Consider the following 27,189-nt stretch of genomic DNA (forward strand, 5'->3'; position numbering starts at 1 on the left):
AGTCATTATTAAGTACTCTAACCATAACCATAACCCTAATCCCCTAATCCCCTAACCCCCTAACCCCCTAACCCCCTAACCCTAACCCTAACACTAACCCTAATCCTAACCCTAACCCTATGGGGAACATATTCACCATTAATTAGTTGCTTATTAACATGCAAATTAGTAACATATTGGCTCTTAACTAGTCATTATTAAGTACTCTAACCATAACCCTAACCCCCTAACCCCCTAACCCCCTAACCCCCTAACCCTAACCCTAACCCTAACACTAACCCTAACCCTATGGGGAACATATTCACCATTAATTAGTTGCTTATTAACATGCAAATTAGTAACATATAGGCTCTTAACTAGTCATTATTAAGTACTCTAACCATAACCCTAACCCCCTAACCCCCTAACCCTAACCCTAACACTAACCCTAACCCTAACCCTATGGGGAACTACCTCAGTAGAAACATTTAAGTCCCATCTCAAAACTCATTTGTATACTCTAGCCTTTGAATAGCCCCCCTTTTTTTAGACCAGTTGATCTGCCGTTTCTTTTCTTTTCTCCTCTGCTCCCCCCTATCCCTTGTGGAAGGGGAGACACACAGATCCGGTGGCCATGGATGGGGTGCTGGCTGTCCGGGGTCGGGACCCGGGGTGGACCGCTCGCCTGTATATCGGTTGGGAACATCTCTGCGCTGCTGACCCGTCTCCGCTCGGGATGGTTTCCTGCTGACCCCACTGTGGACTGGACTCTTACTGTTATGCTGGATCCACTATGGACTGGACTCTCACAATATTATGTTAGACCCACTCGACATCCATTGCATTTGGTCTCCCTAGAGGGGGGGGGGGGCGGGGTTACCCACATATGCGGTCCTCTCCAAGGTTTCTCATAGTCATTCACATCGATGTCCCACTGGGGTGAGTTTTTCCTTGCCCTTATGTGGGCTATACCGAGGATGTCGTTGTGGCTTGTGCAGCCCTTTGAGACACTTGTGATTTAGGGCTGTATAAATAAACATTGATTGATTGATTGATTGATTGATTGATTGATATTAACATGCAAATTAGTAACATATTGGCTCTTAACTAGTCATTATTAAGTACTCTAACCATAACCCTAACCCCCTAACACCCTAACCCTAACCCTAACCCTAACCCTTAAGTACTCTAACCATAATCCTAACCCCCTAACTCCCTAACCCTAACCCTAACCCTAACCTTCTAACTCTAACCCTAACCCTAATCCTAACCCCACCCCATCCCTAGCACTAACCCAAAAACAACTATTTTTCTTTATGCCTAACCCTAACCCTAATCCTAATCCTAACCCTAATCCTAACCTTAACCCCAACCCCAACCCCAACCCTAACCCTAACCCTTACCCTAACCCCAACCCCAACCCTAACCCTAACCCTAACCCTACCCCCATGCCTTTTTCGGCATGGCCTTATCATAACCCTAACCCTAACCCTAACCCTAACCCTAACCCTAACCCTAACCCTAACCTTAACCAAATAACTCTAAATTAATTACTTAGAATATGTTCTTCATACTAAAGTGTTACCAAAAACATATAACTTTGTTTTGAATTTGAAAAAAAACAACATTTTATTTTTCACTAAAGAAGGGTTCGGTGAATGCGCATATGAAACTGGTGGGGTTCGGCACCTCCAACAAGGTTAAGAACCACTGACCTAATATCAATTATTTTATTGAAGTCATTTGTATTTGACTTTTTATCCTACTCATTATGCAATATTTTATTTAGTTATATCTACTTATTATTTATTTACTGTATATTCTCTTTTTAATTTTTAATTTTTTCTCTATTAATCTTCATATGTCTTACTTGTATTTTATTCTTTATCTCTACTCATGGTTCTTACTAGGGTTGTACAGTATACCAGTATTAGTATAGTACCGCAATACTAATCAATCATATTCTGTACTATACCGCCTCCTGCAAAAGTACCGGTCCGGTCCACTGTAATTATACCAAGTACAGTAGTGTATCTATTTGATACTACTATGATTACGTCAATATTTTTTAGCATCACAAAATCTTCTTTAAATGTTTTTTATAACTTCATATCATGTTAATAAACTCAGGAATTATGTCCCTGGACCAATGAGGACTTTGAATATGACCAATGTATGATCCTGTAACTACTTGGTATCGGATTGATACCCAAATTCGTGGTATCCTGCAAAACTAATGTAAAGTATCAAACAACAGAAGAATAAGTGATTATTACATTTTAACAGAAGTGTAGATAGAACATGTTAAAGGTAAAGTAAATGAACAAGTGGATTAATAATTCATTTTCTACCACTTGTCCTTAATATTTGTTGAACTTTGTGCCTATAGCAATCCGGATGGTTCTTTTCCTCTTTGGTCCGTAGGACACGACATCCACAGTTTCCAAAAACTATTTCAAATGTGGACTCGTCAGACCACAGAAGACTTTTCCACTTTGCATCAGTCCATCTAAAATGAGCTCGGGCCCAGCGAGGCCGGCAGCGTTTCTGGGTGTTGTTGATAAATGTCTTTCGCTTTGCATAGTAGAGTTTTAACTTGCACTTACAGATGTAGCGACAAACTGTAGTTACTGACAGTGGTTTTCTGAAGTGTCCCTGAGCCCATGTGGTGATATCCTTTACTCACTCATGTCGCTTTTTGATGCAGTACCGCCTGAGGGATCGAAGGTCCGTTACATCATCGCTTACGTGCAGTGATTTCTCCAGATTCTCTGAACCTTTTGATGATATTACGGACCGTAGATGGTGAAATCCCTAAATTCCTTGCAATAGCACGTTGAGAAATGTTGTTCTTAAACTGTTCGACAATTTGTTCACGCATTTGTTCACAAAGTGGTGACCCTCGCCCCGTCCTTGTTTGGGAATGACTGAGCATTTCATGGAAGCTGCTTTCATACCCAATCATGGCACCCACCTGTTCCCAAAAAGCCTGTTCACCTGTGTTATCTTCCAAATAAATGTTTGAAGAGCCTTCCTCAACTTTCTCAATCTTTTTTGCCACTTGTGCCAGCTTTTTTTTTTGAAACATGTTGCAGGCATCAAATTCCAAATGAGCTAATATTTGCAAAAAATAAAGTTTTCAAGTTCGGACGTTAAGTATTTTGTCTTTGTAGTCTATTCAACTCAATATAGGTTGAAAAGGATTTGCAAATCATTGTATTTTGTTTATGATTTACAAATGTGTGTATGTTGTGTGTGTAAGTATGTGAAAATGGGGGATTTGGGTCACCGGGGTGTTGTTTTTAACTCTGTAAAGCACTTTTGCGTTGCATTTCTTGTATGTATGAAAAGCACTTTATAAAAAAAGTTTGATTTGATTTGATTATGAGCCACTAATTTTTCACACTGCAAAAAGTCAGTGTTCAAAAACAAGAAAAAAAAAAAAAAAAAATTAGGGGTATTTTATTTGAACTAAGCAAAATTATCTGCCAATAGAACAAGACAATTTGGCTTGTCAAGACTTTCCAAAACAAGTAAAATTAGCTAATCTCAATGAACCCAAATATACCTTAAAATAAGTATATTCTCACTAATAACAAGTGCACTTTTCTTGGTAGAAAAAAAAAAAAGAGACCTCTTTGCTCAATATGTTGAAAAATATTCTTAAATGCTAGTGCCATTATCTTAAAATAATGATATGCGCTCGGCATTACATTTCTTGAAACCAGCAAACTTATACTAAAAACTAATTTAATGGAAAGGCAACAAGGCAAGCGCTTGTTACTCTCGGGGTCTACTAGCCGCTCAGGCAAATCATATTGTCTAAAAATGCATTTTTCCATGGATAACATGACATCATCGCGCCAAGTGAGTGCTCTTTCAGTCAAGTATTACGCATATACACAGCCCGATCCCCGGCCAAATTTTTTTACATTGTAATTTTGAGGAATTTATCTGAATGTGCATGAACTATTTCTGTTCAAAATTGTTTGAAATGTCAAATGTTTAAATATTAACTGTCAGTTTACTGTACTGTGCCAACTGTACTACTATATGCATACTTGCCAACCCTCCCGGATTTTCCGGGAGACTCCCGAAATTCAGCGCCTCTCCCGAAAACCTCCCGGGACAAATTTTCTCCCGAAAATCTCCCGAAATTCAGGCGGAGCTGGAAGCCACGCCCCCTACAGCTCCATGCGGACCTGAGTGACGTCAGGTGCACAACACCACGTAAATCGTTGGCCAACCAAAAAGTAACCCCAGTACGCTATAGCCAACATTCACCAGGAGATGGCAACAGACAAACATAGATCACTATTACATTCCTCCCCTTTTAGAAATGTATAGAAGTTACTCAAAATAAATAAACAACCCAACCAAAAAATGCAGCAGCTCGATTAAAAAACTGTACTTAAGCCACATTCTTTTCTTATTTTTTAGTACTGAACTCTTAACCCTCGTTTGTAAAAAAATAACATGCTTATTATACAAACAGTATTTGTACACCTTTAACACAGATTTTTATACTGTCTTCTTTTTTTGGTGGTACTCGAAACCTTTCTGGGTACCTGCGAAAGGGTGTTCAGCATGGTTAGAAAAATAGTGACAGAGAATAGAACAAGGATGGATGATTCAACCCTTAACTCAACAATGAGTAGATGAGTGTTATGTGTGTATATGTGTAGATAAATGAACACTGAAATTCAAGTATTTGTTTCATTTATATATATATATATATATATATATATATATATATATATATATATATATATATATATATATATATATATATATATATATATATATAATAAAATATATATATATATATATAGCTAGAATTCACTGAAAGTCAAGTATTTCTTATATATATATATATATATATATATAATAAAAAATATATATATATAGCTAGAATTCACTGAGAGTCAAGTATTTCATATATATATATATATATATATATATATATATATATATATATATATATATATATATATATATATGTGTATATGTATATATATATATATAAATGAAATACTTGACTTGGTGAATTCTAGCTGTAAATATACTCCTCCCCTCTTAGCCCCGCCCCCAACCACGCCCCCTCACCCCCCACCTCCCGAAATCGGAGGTCTCAAGGTTGGAAAGTATGACTATATGAGTACCGTATTTTTTCTATTGTTTCATTGAAAATAAAACAGCCAAGTCCATTTGGCTGTCATCTGTTTTAATTATGAGACACAATTGTGTCAAAATCATGATTTTTTTTTTTTCATGCTTGAAATAAGAAATTATTACTTAAAAAAAGTACTTTTATACTTGTGAGTGTTGATGACACAGCTTTGCAACAGTTGATATTCTAGTTTACTCAATATAGGTCATCAAATCTCAGCAACAAGCTGTAATATCTTACTGAGATCATTTAGTACCAAAAACTCTAACATAAAATCTGCTTAGTGAGAAGAATTATCTTATCAGACAGAAAATAAGCAAATAGCACCCTTATTTGAGATATTTAATACCACTTAGATTTCAGTTTTTGCAGTGCACAATTGTTCTTTTTTTTGTCTCGGTGGCAGTTTGACCTTGTGCATTGGACTGGTCAGGAAGAGAAGCGGAAAGGCCGCCATTGGATTTTAATAAGCCAGCCTAATAACGAGGCTAATGAAGTTCCTCTGTAGGGGCAATATGTCAGAAACAACCCATAACCTATTAAGAAAAAACTGATTGAGTTAGTGCGCGGTTGAATATTTAGTCCAGTGCAAAAATATCCACCCGTTGCTTTGTCTCTTTATGGATTTTCATAACAAGTAGAAAGGAGCGTCTTGCCTGGGTCGCCGTCTGCATTATTCACAATAATGTTATGATCACAGGGAGAACTTACTTAAAATTCCAATCCACTTTGGCGTCATTATCATGTATCAACATAATAAACGAGCCCTTCAGAGCATGGTAATTATAATTTGATAAATCATCAGCAGAAAATTAACTGGATGTCAAAACATTCATTGGAAAGGGTGATGAATGGAGGATGATTGCGGTGATGAATTGTGTTAATCTGCGCAGTATGAAGCCGGCGAAATGGCTAAGCAGCCCAAGATGGATGGGCCGTAGAAGCTGCAAGGTCAGGACGCCACAACTGCAAGAAAAAAATAAAAAAATAGGAGGGGATGGAGCGAGGAGTGGGGGAAAGAAAGGAAGGGCTCTTTCTCTCCTCTCCGGGCTTTCTTGTTCTTTATGTCGGGCTTGAAGTTGACCCCGTCGTCTTTTGTAAAGTCGCTTGCATCAATTTATTGACGGCCGAGATAGACATTGTGACTTTGAATGAGCGTCTCCCTAAAGGACGCGTTTTTTTAAGTCCGAGACCAGGGGTGTCCAAACTTTTTGACTTGGGGGCCACATTGGGGTTAGAAATTGTTTTCAAGCCTTGCATAAATGTCTCTGCCAAAATGTAAAAAAAAAGAAAAAAAAAGTGTGCAGGTTTGAAATAAATACTTAAAAAAAAAAAACATTTAGTTGATGTCCGAAAACTGACTGCATGTAAAGTAACTATATATATATAGATTGTCGGAGACAGATATTTACATATATCCGAATTTAAGTGTTACTTCTTTTATTTCATAGTCATATTTGAAAACAGCTCGTGTTTTTCCATTTGTTCTCTTTCTGTTTGTCTGCAAGTAAACTGTGTGTGTGTTAACCTTGAAGCTTTGGAATGTTAGAAAGAGCGATAATGGGCATTTGTTTTGGCTAGAGAGACATGACTGCCAGGGACTTAAGAGGGGAGAGGGTTTGGTCGGGGGAGGCAGACCATCTTGGCGACGCAATTGAATGTTCTATGCTGGACTGGTCTGAATGTATATGCAAAGCTTTGCAAATATATTACAAAATACCTATTCTGTCTCTGGTGGTTTTTTCTACTCAGCTTTAAGTGTCGTAAAGAGCTTGGGAGCGACTTGTGACTTGAATTCCCTGGGAGGAACAACTGGTCCAAAACGCAACAATATATATATATATATATATATATATATATATATATATATATATATATATATATATATATATATATATATATATATATATATATATATATATATATATATATATATATATATATGTATATATATTCATCCGTACCGTTTTTGATTCATTAGTACCGCGACACTATACTAGTACCGGTATACCGTACAACTATACTTGGTACTAGAGATGTCATGTCTGTGTGATCATGTTTTGTTTTAGTCATGTTCGGTTTTGTTTTTGAACTTGCTGCTCTTTTTCATGCCGTTTTCTCGTCCAAGTAAGTTTTCTTTATTCATGCCATAGTTTGCAAGTTTTGTTTCATTGTTCATAGTTTCTGCCTTTGTGCAAGTTTTGTGTTTATAGTCAAGTTTTGCACTTCCGCCCTTGTGCGCACCTTTTGTTTATTCTTTTTTTTTTGAGTGTTAAAATTAAATATGTATTCACCTGCACGTCATGTCTGGTCCAAATCATTTGCACCTCGGGAGAACAAACCACGCCATAGTCCAAGTCTTGACAAGAGATGTCCGATAATATCGGACTGCCGATATTATCGGCCGATAAATGCTTTAAAATGTGATATTGGAAATTATCGGTATCAATTTCAAAAAGTACAATATATGACTTTTTAAAACGCCGCTGTACGGAGTGGTACACGGACGTAGGGAGAAGTACAGAGCGCCAATAAACCTTAAAGACACTGCCTTTGCATGACGGCCCAGTCACATAATATCTACGGCTTTTCACACACACACAAGTGAATGCCATGCATACTTGGTCAAGAGCCATACAGGTCACACCGAGGGTGGCCGTATAAACAACTTTAACACTGTTAAAAATATGCGCCACACTGTGAACCCACACCAAACAAGAATGACAAACACATTTTCGGGAGAACATCCGCACCGTAACACAACATAAACACAACGGAACAAATACCCAGAACCCCTTGCAGCACTAACTCTTCCGGGACGCTACAATATACACCCCCTGCTACCACCAAACCCCCCTCCCCCCATCTCCTGAATTCGAAGGTCTCAAGGTTGGCAAGTATGCAGTAGTGTGTATGAGAGTGTTTCAGTAGTGTATGAGAGTGTTTTACTAGTGTGTGTGAGAGAAAAACATTTCAGTATTGTGAATGAGAGTGTTTCAGTAGTGTGTATGGGAGTGTGTGCCCCCCCCCGTCCCCCCTGTACCCCGCCCACCTCAACCTCTGCATGCTCTCTCAGGGAGAGCATGTCCCAAATTCCAAGCTGCTGTTTTGAGGCATGTTTAAAAAAATAATAATAATGCACTATGTGACTTCAATAATAAATATGGCAGTGCCATGTTGGCATTTTTTTTTTCCATAACTTGAGTTGATTTATTTTGGAAAACCTTGTTACATTGTTTAATGCATCCAGCGGGGCATCACAACAAAATTAGGCATAATAATGAGTTAATTCCACGACTGTATATATCGGTATCGGTTGATATCGGAATCGGTAATCAAGAGTTGGACAATATCGGAATATCGGCAAAAAAGCCATTTTCGGACATCTCTACTTGGTACCCTTATTTTCAGTAGATAGGGTAAATAAATACATCTCTAAACGACTGTGCATGCTCATTTTATAGTATTGTGCCTTGAGAAAATATACAGTGGCTAAAATGCTATCTAAAATATTCACCTTATTAATAGGTCAAACAGTACTTATCAACAAAACAAATACAGACATAATTAAAGCTGCAAGCAGCGATGAATGGGACCAACTTTGAGGGCTCATAAAATCCAAACCGGAGCAGTAATTAAAACTCTTTCATCAACTTTTAATCATCCATCCATCCATCCATCTTCTTCCGCTTATCCGAGGTCGGGTCGCGGGGGCAGCAGTCGAAGCAGGGAAGCCCAGACTTCCCTCTCCCCAGCCACTTCATCCAGCTCCTCCCGGGGGACCCCGAGGCGTTCCCAGGCCAGCCGGGAGACATAGTCTTCCCAACGTGTCCTAGGTCTTCCCCGCGGCCTCCTACCGGTCGGACGTGCCCTAAACACCTCCCTAGGGAGGCGTTCGGGTGGCATCCTGACCAGATGCCCGAACCACCTCATCTGGCTCCTCTCGATGTGGAGGAGCAGCGGCTTTACTTTGAGCTCCCCCCGGATGGCAGAGCTTCTCACCCTATCTCTAAGGGAGAGCCCCGCCACCCGGCGGAGGAAACTCATTTCGGCCGCTTTTACCCGTGATCTTGTCCTTTCAGTCATAACCCAAAGCTCATGACCATAGGTGAGGATGGGAACGTAGATCGACCGGTAAATTGAGAGCTTTGCCTTCCGGCTCAGCTCCTTCTTCACCACAACGGACCGATACAGCGTCCGCATTACTGAAGACGCCGCACCGATCCGCCTGTCGATCTCACGATCCACTCTTCCCTCACTCGTGACTTTTAATCAGAAGGGTTCAATCTCTCTCCTGTGCTCATTTGAAGCCGACACGACAAACGCGCTCAGAGGAGATAATGTTTGAAAAAAGGTGACTCTTTTTACACAACTTTTGTTTTGAAGGGGGAATTGCAAACTTCTTGTTGAATTTTGCTGGGGGTTGTCAGTGTATGGAATATAGGTCTAAGTGAGACCTACGTAGAGGTTTTTTTGTTTCATGTCTCTACGACATTCCTACTGGGAGTTACAGGCAGTTTTGTCTGTGTTTTCTTCCTCGGAGGCGCTAGAGTGCAATTTTGTGTTTTGGGGTTTGTTTTTTTGATTAGATCGCAATTTTCGCCAATCCTGATGTGTGTGTCCAATTTGGTGAGTTTTGAATCATGTTAAAGGGGGACAAATTACAGTTTAAAGAGGCGGCGGTATAATAATAAAACGCTAGAAATTCAATAGGGTCCTCTGTCCCAAAGGGACTCGGTCCCTAAATACACGTTCAAAAACTTGCAATGTCCTTGTGACACAAGACTCCTTTTAAAGTCGTAAGGACCTGTATTTACTGGAAAATAAGTGGGAAGCACAAGCAAGGTTGCAACCTTCACTAAAATGCATGTAATTGAATTATGCCTTATTCTAAAAGGCTTCTTTTACATAGACAGGAAAACTCCCCGTCCTCCACTATTTAGTATTAGGTAACCGTTGGCCTTGTTTTTTTTTGTTTTTTTTGTGCCAGCGGTGCATTTCTTGAGGTTTATCATGCTATCAATTGCCTTTTTTTCTTATTATATTACCCATAATCCATATATATACATACAAAAGAAGAAGGTCTCTGTTTGTTATGAGTTATGCTCTCATTGAGCTGTTGCTTGTGGTAATGTAGCCTCGGAGGCACCGGTGGTCGATTCCAAAGCATCCTGGATGATTTGAGCTTACTGTACAGTATATCAGACTTCTGTACCTTCTGTTTAGTATTATTTAAACATGACAGACCGTAAATACTTGCAGTGAACCGCGTTTCCATGAATAGTCTTCGTAACTGCATTGCACGGATTCAGTTTGCTGTTGTTTGTACCTACGGTAAACCAAAAACCAGTAAATTGGCACGTTGTATAATTCGTATATAAAAACAGAATACAATGTTTTGCAAATCCTTTTCAACTTATATTCAATTGAATAGACTGCAAAGACAAGATATTTAATGTTCCAACTGAGAAACATTTGGGTTTTTTTTGCAAATAATCATTAACTTGGAATTTATTAGCAACAACACATTGCAAAAAAGTTGGCATAAGGGCATGTTCACCACTGTGTTACATGGCCTTTCCTTTTAACAACACTCAGTAAACATTTGGGAACTGAGGAGACCAATTTTTAAGCTTTTCAGGTGGAATTATTTCCCATTTTTGCTTGATGTACAGCTTAAGTTGTTCAACAGTCCGGGGGTCTCCGTTGTGCTATTTTAGGCTTCATAATGCGCCACACATTTTCAATGGGAGACAGGTCTAAACTACAGGCAGGCCAGTCTAGTACCTGCAGTCTTTTACTACGAAGCCACGCTGTTATAACACGTGGCTTGGCATTGTCTTGCTGAAATAAGCAGGGGCGTCCATGATAACGGCAACATATGTTGCTCCAAAACCTGTATGTACCTTTCAGCATTAATGGTGCCTTCACAGATGTGTAAGTTACCCATGTCTTGGGCACTAATACACCCCTATACTATCACACATGCTGGCTTTTCAACTTTGCACCTATAGCAATCCGGATGGTTCTTTTCCTCTTTGGTCCGGAGGACACGACGTCCACAGTTTCCAAAAACAAATTAAAATATGGACTCGTCAGACCACAGAACACTTTTCCACTTTGCATCAGTCCATCTTAGATGAGCTCGGGCCCAGCGAAGCCGGCGGCGCTTCTGGGTGTTGTTGATAAATGGCTTCGGCTTTGCATAGTAGAGTTTTAACTTGCCCTTACAGATGTAGCGACAAACTGTGGGTACTGACAGTGGTTTTCTGAAGTGTTCCTGAGCCCATGTGGTGATATCCTTTACACACTGTTTTCTGCTTTTGATGCAGTACCGCCTGAGGGATCGAAAGTTACATTGCCGCTTACATGCAGTGATTTCTCCAGATTCTCTGAACCTTTTGATGGCATTACGGAGCGTAGATGGTGGAATCCCTAAATTTCTTGCAATAGTTGGTTGAGAAATGTTGTTCTTAAGCTGTTTGACATTTGTTGACAAAGTGGTGACCCTCGCCCCGTCCTTGTTTGTGAATGACTGAGCATTTCATGGAAGCTGCTTTTATACCCATTCCTCGACGTTCTCAGTCTTTTTTGCCACGTGTGCCATCGTATTTTGAAACATCTCGCATGCATTAAAATCCAAATGAGCTTATATTTGGAAAAAAACAACAAAGTTTACCAGTTTGAACATTAAATATCTTGTCTTTGTTCCTTCTCTTTGGTCCTCAGGACAAAACGTCCACAGTTTCCAAAAAATGTTTTAAATGTGGACTCGTCAGACCACAGAACACTTTTCCACTTTGTATCAGTCCATCTTAGATGAGCTCGGGCCCAGCGAAGCCGGCGGCATTGCTGGGTGTTGTTGATAAATGGCTTCGGCTTTGCATAGTAGAGTTTTAACTTGCACTTACAGATGTAGCGACAAACTGTAGTTACTGACAGTGGTTTTTTGAAGTGTTACCGAGCCCATGTGGTGATATCCTTTACACACTATTTTCGCTTTTTGATGCAGTACCGCCTGAGGGATCGAAAGTCACGGGCTTGCTGCTTACAGGCAGTGATTTCTTCAGATTCTCTGAACCTTTTGATGATATTACGGACCGTAGATGGGGAAATCCCTAAATTCCTGGCAACAGCTCGTTGAGAAATGTTGTTCTTAAACAATTTGCTCAGGCATTTAATCACAAAGTGGTGACCCTCGCCCCGTTTGTGAATGACTGAGCATTTTCACGGAAGCTGCTTTTATGCCCAATCATGGCACCCACCTGTTCCCATATAGCCTGTTCACCAAATAAGTGTTTGATGAGCATTCCTTGACTTTCTCAGTCTTTTTTGCCACTCGTGCCAGCTTTTTTTAAAAACGTGTTGCATGCATTAAATTCCAAATGAGCTAATATTTGCAAAAAATAACAAAGTTTACCAGTTTCAACGTTAAAAATCTTGTCTTTGCAGTCTATTCAATTGAATATAGGTTAGGGTTGATGTTCAAAACCGGTTCTCCCGGTTGTTCGATAAGAAAAGAACCGATTCCATGGACTCAAATCCCTTTTTGAGAACCGGTTCCCGTTATCGAGGCCACTATAGTAAAGAAAAAGAGTTGGTTCTTTGTTCGAATCCCTGGGAACGAATCCCGTGTCACAAGAAATGCCCTGTGGGACATTACAGGAAATGACAGTTCCTGTGATGTCACACAAGCAGCAAAAATAATGGACCGGAAAAAAACGCCTCAAGGCATGGCTATTCACCTATAGTGATCACAGAGACACGTTGTTTTTGTGTTACTGTTGGAGCCAAAATTCCTTATTTGTTCATATTGTTTTTATTTTATTTTCTCTAACTAATTGTTGGGTTCAGCGTGTTTACTTTCCTTTTCGGCAGATTGCTCCGCCCACTTCCTGTTGAGAACCAGGAAGTGTTGACAAGGAGGCTGCCATGGTAACCCCACCATAGCAACAGTCCCCTCCCTGTCAACACTTCCTGGTTCTTAACAGGAAGTGGGCGTAGCAATCTGCCGAAAAGGAAAGTAAACATGCTGAACCCAACAATTAATTAGAGAAAATAAAATAAAAACAATATAAACAAATAAGGAATTTTGGCTCCAACACTCCGGCCCCCAATTGAGAAGGGCAGGATGCCATGAACAATTCAAAATAAATAACAATGGAGCCATAAATATGAACAAATAATATTTTTTGGCACAAGTGGCAAAAAAGACTGAGAAAGTCAAGAAATGCTCATCAAACACTAGCCACAAGCCATAAATATGAACAAATACTATTTTTTGTTCATATTTATGGCTCCATTGTTAACCTATATTCAATTGAATAGACTGCAAAGACAAGATATTTAACGTTGAAACTGGTAAACTTTGTTATTTTTTGCAAATATTAGCTCATTTGGAATTAAATGAAAAAAAAAAAAAAAAAAAAAAAAAAAAAAAAAAAAAAAGAACTGGCACAAGTGGCAAAAAAGACTGAGAAAGTCAAGGAATGCTCATCAAACACTAGCCAAAAGCCATAAATATGAACAAATAATATTTTTTTGTTCATATTTATGGCTCCATTGTTAACCTATATTCAATTGAATAGACTGCAAAGACAAGATATTTAACGTTGAAACTGGTAAACTTTGTTATTTTTTGCAAATATTAGCTCATTTGGAATTAAATGGGAAAAAAAAAAAAAAAAAAAAAAAAAAAAAAAAAAAAGCTGGCACAAGTGGCAAAAAAGACTGAGAAAGTCAAGGAATGCTCATCAAACACTAGCCACAAGCCATAAATATGAACAAATAATATTTTTTGTTCATATTTATGGCTCCATTGTTAACCTATATTCAATTGAATAGACTGCAAAGACAAGATATTTAACGTTGAAACTGGTAAACTTTGTTATTTTTTGCAAATATTAGCTCATTTGGAATTAAATAAAAAATAAAAAAATAAAAAAATAAAAATAAGCTGGCACAGTGGCAAAAAAGACTGAGAAAGTCAAGGAATGCTCATCAAACACTAGCCACAAGCCATAAATATATTTGAACAAATAATATTTTTTGTTCATATATATGGCTCCATTGTTATTTATTTTGAATTGTTCATGGCATCCTGCCCTTCTCAATTGGAGGCCGGAGTGTTGGAGCCAAAATTCCTTATTTGTTTATATTGTTTTTATTTTATTTTCTCTAATTAACTGTTGGGTGGGGTTACCATGGCAGACTCCTTGTCAACACTTCCTGGTTCTTAACAGGAAGTGGGCGGAGCAATCTGCCGAAAAGGAAAGTAAACATGCTGAACCCAACAATTAATTAGAGAAAATAAAATAAAAACAATATAAACAAATAAGGAATTTTGGCTCCAACAGTTACTGTTTATATTTGTTTTTCTGAAAAATCCCACTTAATATACTTTGGGTAACAACAGTCAATATTTATTTTTTTAATTTTTTTAGGGGGTTAACAGTCAATATTTATTTATTTATTTATTTTTCTTATAAAATAAAAGTGAGCTTTTGTTAAACCAAATATTGTGTTTTTTTTCCATTACAACAACCTATCTGGATTCGATAAGAAGATTTGATAATGGGCTCGAACTCGATAATTTCTTATCAAACATCATCCCTAATATGGGTTGACAAGGATTTGCAAATCATTGTATTCTGTTTTTATTTACCATTTACACAATGTGCCAACTTCACTGGTTTTGGGTTTTGTATTTCCTTAGTTGACCTTACTGGAAACTACACGGTAGATTAATCTTGGTACCGTAGATTTGGCAGGCACAGTTGAAACCTCCCCCCCCCACCCCTCATGTGTCATTTGTCACCAGGGTGGTATTAATCTCATACCAAGCTTCACACACCTCTTATCTGCCTGGCAGTTTGACATGTAAGGGGATATTTGGTGCAAGATTCGAGTGAGGTGAATGCAGCACTTGGACCCTACACTGCATAGGGAAGGAGGAGAAGTCACACCTCAACATTATGCTTTTTTTCCCACCCGCACCTTGTCAGGGGCCTTGTTACTGGAGATGAGGCAGGAGAAATGTCTCCGGTTTGTCTAATTGACACGGTATCTCCTCATGTTCACTACTGACAACGTGATTCTTCTTGATTGACTCTCTTGTTTTTTTTTTGTTTTTTTTTAAATTGCTGTCTTTAACCGTCCTTAGCTCTACAGACAAACTTGTAAGTCGCATTTGAACTTTCTGAAACCAAGTTAACTAGTGTATAGTACTGGTAAAGTAGTAATGAATTAAAAACGGTACTATACCGCCTTTGAAAAACACCTGTACCTTTTTCTGTTTGACGTTGCTGGTTTTTAGGAGCAGAGGCTAATGAGAGCATAAGTGTCTTGAGACTTATTAAAAGGGAACATTATCACCAGACCTATGTAAGCGTCAATATATACCTTGATGTTGCAGAAAAAAGACCATATATTTTTTTAACCAATTTCCGAACTCTAAATGGGTGAATTTTGGTAAATTAAACGCCTTTTTTTCATTCGCTCTCATCGGGAAGCAATCCGCCATTTTCTCAAACACCGAGTCAAATCAGCTCTGTTATTTTCCAATTTTTTCGACTGTTTTCCGTACCTTGGAGACATCATGCCTCGTCGGTGTGTTGTCGGAGGGTGTAACAACACGAACAGGGACGGACTCAAGTTGCACCAGTGGCCCAAAAGATGCGAAAGTGGCAAGAAATTGGACGTTTGTTCCGCACACTTTACCGACGAAAGCTATGCTACGACAGAGATGGCAAGAATGTGTGGATATCCTGCGACACTCAAAGCAGATGCATTTCCAACGATAAAGTCAAAGAAATCTGCCGCCAGACCCCCATTGAATCTGCCGGAGTGTGTGAGCAATTCAGGGACAAAGGGCCTCGGTAGCACGGCAAGCAAAGGCGGCAGTTTGTTCCCGCAGACGAGCGAGCTAAACCCCCTGGATGTCTTGGCTCACACCGTCAAGAGAAGAATATCGACCCCAGCTTCCCTGGACTGCTGACATGAGGGTATGTCTACAGAATATATTAATTGATGAAAATTGGGCTGTCTGCACTCTCAATGTGCATGTTGTTGCCAAATGTATTTCATATGCTGTAAACCTAGTTCATAGTTGTTAGTTTCCTTTAATGCCAAACAAACACATACCAATCGTTGGTTAGAAGGCTATCGCCGAATTCGTCCTCGCTTTCTCCCGTGTCGCTGGCTGTCGTGTCGGTTTCGTCGGTTTCGCTTGCATACGGTTCAAACCGATATGGCTCAATAGCTTCAGTTTCTTCTTCAATTTCGTTTTCGCTACCTGCCTCCACACTACAACCATCCGTTTCAATACATGCGTAGTCTGTTGAATCGCTTAAGCCGCTGAAATCCGAGCTAATGTCGCGATATCTTGCTGTTCTTTCCCCCATGTTTGTTTGTATTCACTATGTGATGTCACAGGAAAATGGACGGGTGTATATAACGATGGTTAAAATCAGGCACTTTGAAGCTTTTTTTAGGGATATTGCGTGATGGGTAAAATTTTGAAAAAAAACTTCGAAAAATATAATAAGACACTGGGAACTGATTTTTAATGGTATTAACCATTCTGGAATTGTGATAATGTTCCCCTTTAATGTACGTTATTGAGGATTCAACCGAAAGTTTTGTTTAAGCCAATATGGATTGGTTAAACTCCAAATTGTACCAAGATTAGAGTGAATTTTACCAATCATTTTTTCATACTGAACTACCATGAATTAATTAACATAGACCTCGACTTAAACAAGTTGAAAAACGTATTCGGGTGTTACCATTTAGTGGTCAATTGTGCGGAATATATACCGTATTTTTCGGACTGTAAGTCGCAATTTTTTTTGCATAGTTTGGCCGGGGGTGCGACTTATACTCAGGGGCGACATATGTGTGAAATGATTAACACATTAGCGTAAAATATCAAATAATATTATTTATCTCATTCACGTAAGAGACTAGACGTATAACATTTCATGGGATTTAGCGATTAGGAGTGACAGATTGTTTGGTAAACGTATAGCATGTTCTATATGTTATAGTTATTTGAATGACTCTTACCATAATATGTTACGTTAACATACCAGGCACGTTCTCAGTTTTCATATAACGTACACTTATTGAGTTAAGGGCTGAATTGTCCATCCTTGTTCTATTCTCTGTCACTATCTTTCTAACCATGCTGAACACCCTCTCTGATGATGCATTGCTGTGTGGCACGCACAAAAGTGCTTTCATCAAATGCACTAGATGGCAGTATTGTCCTGTTTAAGAGTGTCACAACATTGCTGTTTACGGCAGACGGACTGCTTTACTGTAGACGTTCTTTATATTGTGGGAAAGCGGACTCAGGTCCGCATGGAGCTGGAGGGGGCGTGGCCTCCAACTCCGCCTGAATTTCGGGAGTCTCCCGGAAAATCCGGGAGGGTTGGCAAGTATGCAATACAGAAAAAATAAATAAATAAAAGCATCAATAAGAAAACAAGCAAACAATTTACAGTCACAGAATAATAATTACCATATAAATATAACTACACAATATAAAACCAAACAAATCATCAACGAGCAAACTAATTTAAAGACTCAGATAAAATATTACTTTCTTTTTAAAAACCTGTTCACTTTCAATGCCGGTGAGAATCTATTACCGTATTTTCCGCACTATAAGGCGCACCTAAAAACCACAAATTTTCTCAAAAGCTAACAGTGCGCCTTATAACCCAGTGCGCTTTATTACGATTAATTTTCATAAAGTTTCGATCTCGCAACTTCGGTAAACAGCCGCCATCTTTTTTCCCGGTAGAACAGGAAGCGCTTCTTCTTCTACGCAAGCAACCGCCAAGGAAAGCACCCGCCCCCATAGAACAGGAAGCGCTTCACCCGCCCCCATAGAACAGGAAGCGCTTCACCCGCCCCCATAGAACAGGAAGCGCTTCACCCGCCCCCATAGAACAGGAAGCGCTTTAAGCAACCACCCGCCCCCGGAAGAAGAAGAAAAAACGCGCGGATATCACCGTACGTTTCATTTCCTGTTTACATCTGTAAAGACCACAAAATGGCTCCTACAAAGGACAAGGATCCGGTTCATAAAAAGACGCAATCTCTCCATCCGCACACGGATTACTACCGTATTTCACAGCAACTGATATTCCTGTGAACTGCACTGTGGAACGGGAGCACGTACGGTGAATATTCGCACCACAGAGAATGAGAAGTCATCCTTCACTGTGGTTCTAGCTTGCCATGCTAACTTCCACCCATGGTGATATTCAAAAGGAAGACCTTGCCAAAAGAGACCTTTCCAGCCGGCGTCATCATAAAAGCTAACTCGAAGGGATGGATGAAGAAAAGATGAGCGAGTGGTTAAGGGAAGTTTACGCGAAGAGGCCGGGTGGCTTTTTTCACACAGCTCCGAAGGCGAACACACCTTCACTAAGACGGGCAGACAGCTCCGGACGACATACGCCAACATTTGCCAGTGGATCGTAAATGCCTGGGCAGATATTTCGGTCACAACTGTGGTCCGAGCTTTCCGGAAGGCAGGATTCACAGAACAACAGCGACACTGACTCCCGATGACTTCGACGAGACGGAACCGGCCATTTTGGATACCACGCTTGCGCAACTTTTCAATTCGGACACCGAAGACGAAGAATTCGAAGGATTTACGAATGAAGAATAACTTCAGAAGGTGAGCGCTATGTTTATTTTGTGTGTTGTGACATTAACGTTCGAGCAACATTATGTTACTATTGCTCTACACCATTTTGAATTTTACTATGTTTGTGATTGCACATTTGCGTACATTTTGGGACAGAGTTGTTAGAACGCTGGTTTTCAATATATTATTAAAGTTTGACTGAACTATCTGACTGTTTTTTTGACATTCACTTTAGCGCAGCATTTTTTTGACATTCACTTTAGCGCAGCGTAGGCGCGGCTTATAGTCCGGGGCGGCTTATTGGTGGACAAAATTATGAAATATGTAATTCATAGAAGGTGCGGCTAATAATCCGGTGCGCCTTATAGTGCGGAAAATACGGTATTAGAGAATTATTAAATAGAAGATTTCCGCAAAGCATTGATTGAAGTCAGGCCCGGCCCTAACCAATCAGGCGCCCTAGGCAAGATTTTAGGTGGCGCCCCCCCCACATCGGCAGTGAAGTGTATATACTCACAAGAAACCGAATAGCTTTGTCTTTGACCTTTTTTTTTTACTTACAACTATACCTAATATATAAAGGGGTGGAAAAGTGACTATTACCTGCAGGGCAAACATTAGCTAACCAGAAGGCAATAACAATGTAAACAAAAAACACCTGCTTAAAAGATCTAATACAAATGTCCCTGAGGTATGTAAGGTGGGAGTACTGTAATTACCTAACGTTACATTATTATTTTCCATAACAATTTAGCCCCCTCCACAATATTAACCCGACGTTAAAACAGAACTAGCTATTTATTGATATTAGCAATTGCCGAATCATGTAACATTAGCTTAATGCTAAAAAGCCAGGTTACTATCACATTCTGTAACAGACAAATAATTTCATGTAGGCTAACGTTACCTACCTGCTACCTCTGTCTTTTCTCGTTTCTCCTCCTCTTCTTTTCTCTTGTTTCTTCCCTGGGCACCTGACAGTTTTGGCCGTTTTGACATCTTGTGTTGATTTTTTGATGTGGTGACGTCCAAAAAGAGTCATGATACGGGAAGGGAGGGGGCGCACCATGCGGGTGGGGGGCGGTGTAATGTTGTAACAATTAATATTTCTATTAAATAGGCTTTACTTTGCATTTTAATTAACGTGGGATTATTTTTTGTATTTAGAAATAATAGTACCAACTTTTTTTTTTTTTTTTTTCTCCAACATTTGTGGCACTGGCGTGGCGCCCCCTGATGGACGGCGCCCTTAGCATTTGCCTATACGGCCTATGCCACGGGCCGGCCCTGATTGAAGTGAAGTCTGGAATGTCATTAAAACAGTTAGCTCAATCTTTTGCCCCTTTTCCACTCCCGTCCTTGCACACTACACCGCTACAACAAAGATGACGGGGAGAAGACGCTGTCGGAGGTGAGCTACGTAAATAAGACCGCCCACAAAACGGCGCATCCTGAAGCGACTGTCAGAAACCGACTTGAATATGATGTGTAAAACATCATCCATGCAACATTTTGACCAAAGAACCACCATCATGCTATGTAGACCACAAGGAAGTGTTTTACATTGAGAAAATAATAATAATTTGACTCCTTTAATGCGCCCTATAATCCGGTGCTCCTTATATATGAAAAAAGATCAAAAATAGACCAATCATCGGCAGTGCGCCCTATGGTCCGGAAAATACAGTAATGTTCATTGCCAAGCTAGTCTTACTCGTTTGTCCCTGGTGACACGGTGCTCTTTAATCCATCTCCTGTGATATCCTTACACACGGTCTGGGTTAAACAGCACATCTCTTTTTTTTTCTTTAACCCCACCCCTCGCCAAAGCGTTCTTCAAAGGTATATATTTCATTGGCGGCTGACAGCCGTGACACCATAATTGACCTGAGAGCTTCCATCTCACTCTGGTGAAATTCGCTGTGTGTAATGTGTGTCAACTAGATAAAAATGATTCTCATCTCCCCCCCCCCCCGTCTTTCCCCTGATTTCCATTTGCAAAGACGGCTGATGGATTGACTGACTGACTGACTGACTGACTGTCTGGCGGGCTGATTATCATTTTTGTTTGAATGCGGGTGATCAGACAAGGGCGAGAGTCTTTGAATGGTGGCTTTGTTTGAAACAGGTGCTACGATCGGAGTATGATTGTGGGAGCTTTAAGAGGGGTTGAATAGTGGCTGTATTGAATCAGAATCAGAAGAGTTTTTATCGCCATTGTTTGAGAACGGGTTCACAAATTAGGAATTTTAATTGGCGCAATCGTGCAACATAAAACACATAACACAGAATAGAATAACATGAGCTGCAACTGAGCTATCAGACAATGTTCCCTCTAAGGTGCACGCCTGTGCAATTGCACACTGCTCAAGCGTCCTCTTTGATCAACGTCGGACCCCGTTGAAAAACGTATTCGGCTGTTACCATTTAGGGGTCAATTGTACTGAATATGTACTGTACTGTGCAATCTACTAATAAAGGTCTCTAGGTGTGACCAGTTGATGGCAGTCAAACATAATATATAAGTGTAGGCTGCACTCTCATGGCAATATGACTCAAGTAAACAATACCAAAATTGTATACTGTATGTTCCCATATGGTCTAGCGGTTAGGATTCCTGGTTTTCACCCAGGCGGCCCGGGTTCGACTCCCGGTATGGGAATTTCACTTTTACCATGAATTGATTTACGTGGACCCCAACTTAAACAAGTTGAAAAACTTATTCAGGTATTACCATTTAGTGGTCAATTGTACGGAATATGTACTGTGCAATGTACTAATAAAGGTCTCAAACAATCAATCAAAAATATAGAACATTACACACGGCGCTCAAAAATCTATCACAATGTTTGAGTACGACTTTGGTAAGCTATGAAGCGGCACCGCTTGATGTGCTTCAACATACGAGTATTATTATGGTGTGTGTATAAGGTATCTGGTGTTTTGTTTCACAATATTAGGCAAAAGCAACATTTCTTACCTTCGAGTACCTGCTGATCTGTATTTGGTGTCTGCATAAATCCTGAAAAATTGCGTGAATCCGCCTTTGCAGTCCGTGTCGACCCCGGAGTTGATAAGGTCGTTCTTTTTCTCTATCTTCTTGTTATGGGACATTCATCATCCACTGTTACCATTTCTAATATAAAGTAGTGTAAAGTTCTTACTTATAGCTGTCAGTAAACTCGCCATAAAAGCGCTAAAACATACCGGTGTAGTGAGTTTACATTATTCACCCAAGGAACTTTAATTATTAGAGAGTTCCGGTCGGACGTTTTTTTGATATTTCCGGATGAGGAGATGCTTCTCCGTTATTTGATTTAGATTTTTGCGCACGGCAAATCTTTGCCACGCACAAAATCCAATTAAAAAAAAAGCGAATAACAGTTTTCGACACGACACGGACACGACAGAGAAAACAGTTTTCGTCATCATTGTTCAAATATTGTAACATCTGTCGAGACGCTTTGAGGACATGAATTCCATTGATCACTTTACTGAGCAAAACTCTTTATAATCGGCCATAAACACATCACCAAAACATTAGTAAAAAAAATTATATCTAGCAAAACTGGTCATTTTCTGCAGTACAAACCAGACCAAAAGTAACTTTGTTATATCAACAGCAGCCGCTCGCTCTTTCTCACTTGCGCCAACACATGCACATATGGCACTTAGCCAGTGATGCATTTACAGCCACACAAAAAGTCGGACAACTCCAACACCACACATAAAGTGTCATTCCAGGTCGTTACACTATGATTTACCAATCAAATGTGTGCTTATTCTAGTGTCATTTATTAGGAATCTTTATTTATAAATATTAATCATGAAATGCTGTTAGTATATTAAATAAATACTAATAAAAATATATTTTTTACAAACAGGAAGTTGCAGGAATGTACACATGATTCCCTGCTTACATCTCATTGTGCAACATGTGAATGTTTTAATGGGAACTAAATGCAATGTCTGAAAGGGGTACACATTATTTCCAAAGCAGGACCTCCACCCAGACAAACAATACAAGTACACAGTTCATGAAAAATAATATTTTTTGTTATTGTCATTGAAAGTGGGCCTAAACACTTATATTAGAAAATAACCTCATGGAAATGACTGCTGTCATTTGATTATAATAATAAGAGAATGTTGTCTGTCTATCAGTGTTGGCCCTGCGATGAGGTATGGACTTGTCCAGGGTGTACCCCGCTTTCCGCCCGAATGCAGCTGAGATAGGCTCCATAGGCTCTAGCACCCCCCGCGACCCCGAAAGGGACAAGCGGTAGAAAATGGATGGATGGATGGAGATTGAACTTGTTATTTAGTCCGATTTTGGACAGGTGTGCTGCTGGTGTAGCCACGGTGTGGACGTCTGATGTTGCTCACATGGGCTCCACTGAATGCTCAGGGAGTTTTTGCCTTTGCTCACACACATGAAAAATTAGAGGGAACATTGCTATCAGATCTTGTTATTGTTCATGTGCCTGATGGCCGAGGCAAAAAAACTGTTCAGGTGGCGGGAGGTGTGAGTCTGGATGGACCGTAGTCTCCTGCCTGAGGGGAGAGGGGAGAATAGTTTGTGTCCAGGGTGAGAAGAGTCAGCTGGGATCCGACCCACACGCCTCCTGGTCCTGGAGGAGAACAGGTCCTGGAGGGGTGGGAGTTGGCAGCCAATCACCTTCTCAGCAGCACTGCAGTCGGTGCTTGTCCCGGACTGTGGCGCCGGGGAACCACACGGTGATTGCGGAGGTGAGGATGGACTCGATGATGACTGAGTAAAACTGCACCAGCATCTCGGTCGGCACCTTCAGTTTCTTCAGCTGCCGCAGGAAGTACATCCTCTGCTGGGCTTTCTTGATGAGGGAGCGGATGGTCGGCTCCCACTTGAGGTCCTGGGTGATGGTGGTGCCCAAGAAACGGATGGAATTTGATGGTCTTCTGTCTGCCAATGTGTCAAAGTTTAATGGTGGCAAAATTGCTTTTGAGTTTTCATTTAATGTGCAATTGACCTTCACACCGTCGTCATTCTTAAACCGGATATGACGGAACAGAAGACAAAGGTAATGTTATTAAAATTGATGCCCATATCCTACATATTTCCTTATTACTCATACCAGACAGAAAAGACTTGAAAATGACTCATCCATCTGGATAGACCGGCACATTTTCGGATTTTACCCTCCTTTTTGCAATGTCCTGTACCCACCTTTCTTAGAGCCATCCAAACCTTCAGTCTTTAATATAATCATAAATCCAACCATCCATCTTCTTCCTTATATCCGTAATCAAGAGGCTAAACAGAGAAACCCAGCCGGTTTCAGGGACATTGTCTCTCCAATATGTCCTGGGTCTTCCCGAAGGCCTCCCCAGGGAGTTACAAACCGATCCAGTGAGAGCCTGAAGGTCACGGTTCGATGAAGCCAGCAGGACCAGGTCATCCGCAAAAAGCAGAGACCCAATCCCGAAGCCACCGACTTGGAACTCTCCTCTGGCCGGACTGTGTAGAAAATCTGTCCATAATAGTAATGAACAGACTCTGTGGATACACACTCAAGGATGAGGTTAGGTTGGATTTACCCTGGATAACCTTAGTGTAGAAGGGGCCTTAGATTGATCAGATCTTGTCCAACGGTTGGTGACAAAACCCCAAATATCTATACTCCAAAGACCAGGAGGGTGTGCCTGGGCAAGGATGGTTTGGCCCGATCGTAGTGAGAAGAACAACTGTTTTGATGCAAACGAGCAATCCTAACTGTCAAGGCCAACGGCAGTCGTTGAAGTGAAAATTCCCCTCGTTAGCATTGAGGTACTGTGTGGAAGAACCACCGCTGTGGATTGACTACTACCAGTCTAAAATAGTCGACTGAGATGACAACAACCTGGATGAATGAGAACCTTCATAGGTATTGTACTCAAAGTATTTAATATCTTTGGGGTCCTCAATTGAATTTGTGTTCAAACGTTCAATGATTTTCTACCTTTTCTGTTTGCATACCACCATACCAGGAAAGATGAGGTCACCTACCTAGGTTCCATTCTAGAGGCCTATCTTTCCTGTGATAAAATGGCAACCAAGGTAATCAAAAAGGTCAACCAATGAACGAGATTTCTCTACAGAATCTCCTCTCTGGTCAACAAAAGCACCATGAAGATTCTAGCGGGAACTCTCATTCAACCCTTTTTCGATTACGCATGCACTTCCCGGTACCCCAGCACCTCCAAACCCCTCAAATCTAGACTCCAAACATCCCAGAACAAGCTAGTCAGATTACTTCTAGACCTCCACCCCAGATCACACCTCACTCCTACCCACTTCTCCAAAGTGAGCTGGCTCAGGGTGGAGGACAGAGTAAAACAACTTGCACTGAGCCTAGTCTATAAAATCCGCTACACCTCCCTGATAACGAAGTACACGTCAAACTACTTCCTTAACGTAAATGACCGCCATAACCACAACACCAGGGGGAGCTCCACTAACCACGTTAAACCCAGATTTTGATCTAACAAAGGTCTTGACTCATTCTCTTTCTATACCACATCAATATGGAACGCACTCCCAACAGGTGTAAAAGAAAGGGCATCTCTATCCTCCTTCAAAACCGCACTAAAAGAACACCTCCAGGCAACTTCAACCCTAAACTAACACCCTCCCTTCCACATCCCACCTCCCCGGATTGTAAATAATCAAATGTAGATACTTATTCTCATGCTTTCTGATCTCTCTCTCTATGTTAACTACTTGCTGTACATATCCTACCAAGTCAGTCCTACACTGTTTCAATGTCCATTTCTCTGATGATGCAATTGTTGAGTTCAAAAGTGTTGATATCAACCAAACCTACCCCTACCCCCCATACCCCCCTCCACATCCCACACCCCGGATTGTAAATAATGTAATTAATTCAATGTATATACTCTGATGATTAACTTGTGTGATGACTGTATTATGATGATAGTATATATCTGTATCATGAATCAATTTAAGTAGACCCCGACTTAAACAAGTTGTAAAACTTATTCGGGTGTTACCATTTAGTGGTTAATTGTACAGAATATGTACTGTACTGTGCAATCTACTAATAAAGCTTCAATCAATCAATCAAACGTTTTTATACTCACTATCAGCACCGACAAATAGTTTTTATGAAACATCGGTCATTTATTTGTTACCGATTCTGTTCATAACTTTTATGGACAGAATTTCTAGGCGCAGTCAAGGCGTTGAGGGGATCTGGTTTGGTGGCTGCAGGATTAGGTCTCTGCTTTTTGCAGATGATGTGGTCCTGATGGCTTCATCTGGCCAGGATCTTCAGCTCTCACTGGATCGGTTCGCAGCCGAGTGTGAAGCGACTGGGATGAGAATCAGCACCTCCAAATCCGAGTCCATGGTTGTCGCCCGGAAAAGGGTGGAGTGCCATCTCCTGGTTGGGGAGGAGATCTTGCCCCAAGTGGAGGAGTTCAAGTACCTCGGAGTCTTGTTCACGAGTGAGGGAAGAGTGGATCATGAAATCGACAGGCGGTTCGGTGCGGCGTCTTCAGTAATGCGGACGCTGTATCGATCCGTTGTGGTGAAGAAGGAGCTGAGCCGGAAGGCAAAGCTCTCAATTTACCGGTCAATCTACGTTCCCATCCTCACCTATGGTCATGAGCTTTGGGTTATGACCGAAAGGACAAGATCACGGGTACAAGCGGCCGAAATGAGTTTCCTCCGCCGGGTGGCGGGACTCTCCCTTAGAGATAGGGTGAGAAGCTCTGCCATCCGGGGGGAGCTCAAAGTAAAGCCGCTGCTCCTCCACATCGAGAGGAGCCAGATGAGGTGGTTCAGGCATCTGGTCAGGATGCTACCCGAACGCCTCCCTAGGGAGGTGTTTAGGGCACGTCCGACCGGTAAGAGGCCGCGGGGAAGACCCAGGACACGTTGGGAAGACTATGTCTCCCGGCTGGCCTGGGAACGCCTCGGGGTCCCACAGGAAGAGCTGGACGAAGTGGCTGGGGAGAGGGAAGTCTGGGCTTCCCTGCTTAGGATGCTGCCCCCGCGACCCGACCTCAGATAAGCGGAAGAAGATGGATGGATGGATGGATTTATTTGTTATTTGCTGTAGCTTTTTCTCAGTAGCTATTATATGAATGAACACTTTATTGACACGTTATGGCAGAGCTGGAAGATGTCTTCTCACCCTTTGAAGCAAACGCTTCAAAGAAATGAACCGTTTTGGACGAACGTGACCCTTCCTCGTGTGTTTACTTTGCTTTTGTGGGCGCTCACAATGCCGATGGAGGGCCCCCCGAGGGGCCGAAAGCGCCACTTGTTTTTGCTTCTAACAAGCTTTTCTAGAAGGTCCGGTCCCACTCACCGCTAAGCCTGTTGGACATC

General features: G+C 40.8%; 1 protein-coding gene and 1 non-coding gene across 2 annotated transcripts in view; both read left to right on the forward strand.

Moving 5' to 3' along the window:
- The window catches only part of lrmda (leucine rich melanocyte differentiation associated), an 864,842-nt gene that overhangs the window by 477,115 nt on the left and 360,538 nt on the right, over positions 1–27,189 (forward strand). The window lies entirely within an intron of this gene.
- trnae-uuc (transfer RNA glutamic acid (anticodon UUC)) lies at positions 21,406–21,477 on the forward strand. The gene has a single exon. It is a non-coding gene; the product is annotated as a tRNA-Glu (tRNA).

Source organism: Nerophis lumbriciformis, linkage group LG02, assembly GCF_033978685.3.
Source record: "Nerophis lumbriciformis linkage group LG02, RoL_Nlum_v2.1, whole genome shotgun sequence".
NCBI classification, from domain to species: Eukaryota; Metazoa; Chordata; class Actinopteri; order Syngnathiformes; family Syngnathidae; genus Nerophis; species Nerophis lumbriciformis.